At 32.6% G+C, this 4757-nt stretch overlaps 1 long non-coding RNA gene across 1 annotated transcript; it reads left to right on the top strand.

The window, feature by feature from the left end:
• The first annotated feature begins 1918 nt into the window (after positions 1–1918).
• LOC141668230 (uncharacterized) lies at positions 1919–4490 on the top strand. The gene is made up of 4 exons (XR_012552965.1): positions 1919–2331; positions 3294–3460; positions 4130–4236; positions 4328–4490. It is a non-coding gene; the product is annotated as an uncharacterized LOC141668230 (long non-coding RNA).
• Positions 4491–4757: the final 267 nt, after the last annotated feature.

Below are 4757 nucleotides of genomic sequence, written 5' to 3'. Positions count from 1 at the left end.
AAAAGATTCAGAGTGGACAAATTTCGATAGAACACATTGGCACTAACTCCATGATTGCGGATCCACTCACTAAGGCATTAACACCTAAGGTCTTTCACGAGCATACTGCTCATATGGGTGTTACCTTATGTGATACTTTGGTTTAGTGGGAGTTTGTATTTTGGTGTTTTATGTAATAAACATTGAGTTGTTTATGTTCTGCAGAATACAGTTGATGGAATTTTATTAAATGTCACTCTACTTTTGTTCAATTTTCTTATTGTGGTTTAACATTGAGTTGAGAAAATTGAAATCAATCTCGTTAGAGATTGCCTAAGTACTAGTTGGAAATAGACATTATATAGATCACATTACATGTAATTTCCATGCCACTTATCCATGCATTGATTCATGTCATTGAATATATTTGTGTGGTGACCCTGGAAGGTTTAGTCACGTAAAGTTTGTGACGAGTGCCGCCAGAATCTCATACATATATAGTAGACGGACTGAATTGTTTTGGTAAAATCTAAGGACGATAAATAGCATAAAGTTGCGCACTAAAGTTTTGTATAATTGATTCCGAATTCATATGAAGCCCAAGTGGGAGATTGTTATAATTATTTTTTAATAATAATTATTATTTTATGGGCTACATATAAATATATCAATTATATTTGCTATTTATTATATTGGGTTAAATTAAGTGATCAAACAAGAAACCCAATTAGATTTTAATTTATTGTATGGACCTAATAAGTGGATACCTAATACCAGGCCCAATTAATTATAATGGGAGATTTAATTAGGTGGTATATAAAAAAAGGGTTATAGTCTCCGATATATCAAGTACACGTAACGGCTTATCTTCTACCCATCAGAGAGAGCCATAGAGAAAATCCTAAGGAGTACTCGGTTGAGGAAGACAATAATCAAGAACATTATACAGATTCAGATATCTTTACAAATTATAGCCTTATGGATTCAGGTACGCTTCCGCCTTCGGTTTAATCTCGATAATTAGATATGATGATTACGGTCCTTGTCTCTATTAGAGAATTATATGCTTATAGAATTATTAGATTCTATCAAGAGTCACTACACCATAAATGGCCTATCGCAATGCCCCCCTTGAAGAATGTTAGCTAATATGTTACCTTAGATATAGTACTTGCGATCTAATTTAACACTATGTTTTCTATGTTAGCTTAGCCAAAAATGTGATGTTGCATTACGTAAAAAGTGTTGCACGTTGCAACAGTTTTGTCAAAGTGTTACCGTAGAGTATTAAAACTTATAAATAATATCTTTTAAGATTAATCAGTAATTTAAATTATTATACAAGAATTTAAGGTGATTTATAAATTGAATATATGTAATATGAATGATGATAAACAAATTTTATACTTAATGAAAATTTTAAAAATTTAAAATAAGAATTTATAAAGTAGTAAAACTCAAAAAATATAAAGGTGAAAAGTAACAAAAATAAAAATTCTAAAAATCTCCCTCATTTAAAATGAGCACTTTTTTTATTAGTTTTATAAATAAAGGATATTAAAAAATATAAACATACAAATTTATAAAATAATAAAATATGTGATGTTATACAAATTTTATATTATATTTTATTCATAATAAAATTAAAAATAATCAATAATTGGAATTTTTAAAAGTAAAAAATAAATTCCCACCATTTTCATATACACACTTATACATATATGTATATTAAAATATAAAATATTAAAAAATATAAATATAGAAATTCATATACACAATAAAATAAATAAGGTAAATATATATTTTTATAAGCTAATTATGTGAATACCAAATTTGGACCCGGTAAATTTTGTAAAGCGGGCAAATGAAAATTTTTCACCCAAAACGCACGCAATTTTGAGCCCACACAACATGCTCTCTCTCACTACCATCTCCTTCTCTCCTATTTTGTCACTCTCTCGCCGCCTCTCTGTGCTCTCTCTCACTACCATCTCTCATTTTCTCCCTCGTTCTCTCTACTATTTTCTCCCACTACTTTCTTTCTCACTACTATTTCTCAGCATAGTCAATCTATCTAACACTGGTTTTAACTTTTAATCTCAATTAGGGCTCAATTGATTTGAATAAAAATTTAGGGCCCAATTAATTTGAATGACAAATTAGGGCTTGTTCTTCATTTTGAGTTCAATTAGTTTCCTATTTTTACTTAATCTTCTTCTAATCTCACTTATTAACATTATGAAATTTTGATGCGATTTTCTTCTTCACTAATTAGGTTATAAATTATAACACTACGAAACTGTAGAAACAGGTGTGGGTTCAAAAATCATACTCTTAGAGTTGTTTGAAACGGTAAGCACTGTCTAGTAAGTGTTATTATTATTATTTTTCTTAATATACATGAATGTTAACATAGAAACCAACTCGTAAGAAACCAGGACTCTCTAGTAAGTTCAGTTATTTATTGGCTGGAGTAGGGGGGTGTTTTATTGGTCTATTATTTATTATGGGTTTGGGGTTTTGCTGTGATGAGTTTTTTTGTGCTGTTTTTGAAGAGGAAGGGGGGGGTACAATTCTGGATTTTTTGTTTTTGGGGTCATTTGTTTCATGCAGGGGTGGGTTGTATTTTTCTGGGTGCATTTCTTTCTATGTGTAGATTTTATTTCCGTCTAAATGTCCTGGTCTTTGTGGATAATTGGCGTGTATAGTCTGGTAGTTTGGGAGGGTTCTTCTGCTTGCTGTGGGTATGGCTGGCCTGAGGCGGGGTTCTTGCTGAGAGGGGGTTCTATGCTATGATTTTGAAGTGGTGGAGACAAGGAGAGATTTGCTCCTGGTTTCTTACGAATTGGAGAAGTCCTGGGCGCAGGTGTGTGCAAGAGTGCTAGAGAGTCCTGGTTTCTTATTATTAGTGCAAGAGTGCACTATCTAGTAAGCACTATCATGATTCTCTATTGCGGGACTTGCTGGTGATGGAAGTTTTTCTTTATTTCTTTTGTTTAATGCGTCGAGGCTTTACCACAGTGTTACATTTACATATTGAATTTGGTTTAATGCTTTTTCTAACTTCATGATGACCCTCTTGTTGCGTTACTTTTATAGCTGCCTCTGTCAGACTACTATCATGAATGCTAAATTTGTATGCTGAGAGATGTTTTTTTACTATTTGTTAAATTTTGGTAACATCGATTGAAACCGATATTGTATAGATTTTTTTCTGTATAAGGCAGGACAATAGTTTTGAGCTATGATGTAAGTAATTGAGATGTTAATTTGTTGTTGCTCTTCTGAAGTATTATACTACTGTGCTCTGGCAGGTTCCACATTCTGTCAGACCTTGATGAAGGTAAGCGTAGTTGTAGACAGAAACTGGAGCGCCTTAATAATAGGCGCCGAAGAAAATCTACTGATCCTAAGGGCCTCCCTGAAGGAGATGCTCAACCGCTTCTATCGGCTGAAGATGCTTATGATGTGACTGTTGGAGGTAGTAATTTAGTAAATGGTTCTGCATATTGTGAAAATCTCAGTCTTTGTCCATATACAGTACCTATTTTACGCATTAACACGAGTTATTGCATCTAGATTCTCTGCTAACTATACTACTATTAGTAAATGTTCTTGCTCCGTTCAAATTTTTGTACTAGTTAATGAAGAATTTCTATACTGCCTTGTTAATATAGTATGATTGTATTTGTTATAACTACAGTCTTTGTAAAAAAATAGCTTTATCAGGTCACCGACAGAACTCAGACTTACTAACAGCACATGTGTAATTTGTTCAAATATTCAATTTTAGTGTCTTGGTAAAAATCATATGCATTAATTTTACGTGGATATTAAATGTGTTGTTTTGACATCTAAGAAACTGCATGTACCCCCAACCCAGCTCCTTGATATGTAATTGTCATAACAAGTTTAGTTAGTGATAACTTGTAGTGATCTATGGTTGTAACAAACTACATTATCTTTCAATAACTTGTCAATCTAACTGATCAGTTGCACAGGGACAAAAAGTGTACTTGCCTTCTTCCAAAAATATTCATATACTCTTGTCAGGGCAGCAGTTTCACCCCAACAAACCTCATTCCTTTTCTGATCTGTTAGTTTATATCATTACTTTAGAGTTTTTGGTTCTGATTGTTTTTTATGGCAGTTACAGAAGTTGATTCTGGTAGTAAAGCTTTAGAATTTCTTGAATTGCATGAAAATGATGAACAAATCAGTCCCAACAAAGCATTTACAACTCCAATAAATCAACAGGTACTCATTTCATTTGTTTAAAGCTGCAACTTCAAAAGGGCTCAGTTATATGCACTTCTGGATTGTTAAAACTCGGTCTTCTTGATTTCAGGAAATGGCAGTGAATCATATTATAACAGACTACTGTATACCTGGAATGATAGGCTATGATTTTCTCAAGAAAATAATAGAGTCATCTTTCAGAGAAATACTAGTAGTGATTATAGTTAGTTTGGATGTTTAATTTGGTTGTATATTTGGATGTTTAATTTTTGGGTTGGATGCATTATTTTGCAGTTATGAAATTGTATAATTGGGATTCTTCAATTTACAGAATAAGCATTTCAATTTGTTTGTGCTAAGTGTTACAATAGCCTCCTAAACTGTTGCCATGTTATGTTTAAAATGTTTTATTAGGCTAGTTATAATGTTACAACAGCTTCTCAAAATGTTACATTAGGTTCTATAGGCCCACTTACCACGTCATCAAGACAACTCAGCATTGTGGGGCCCACACTTGTCATGTCAGCTAGTGGGTCCCA

The sequence above is a fragment of the Apium graveolens genome, chromosome 6, assembly GCF_009905375.1.
Source record: "Apium graveolens cultivar Ventura chromosome 6, ASM990537v1, whole genome shotgun sequence".
NCBI classification, from domain to species: Eukaryota; Viridiplantae; Streptophyta; class Magnoliopsida; order Apiales; family Apiaceae; genus Apium; species Apium graveolens.
Note: the sequence above shows the minus strand (reverse complement) of the source record. Positions and strands in the feature narration are given on the sequence as shown.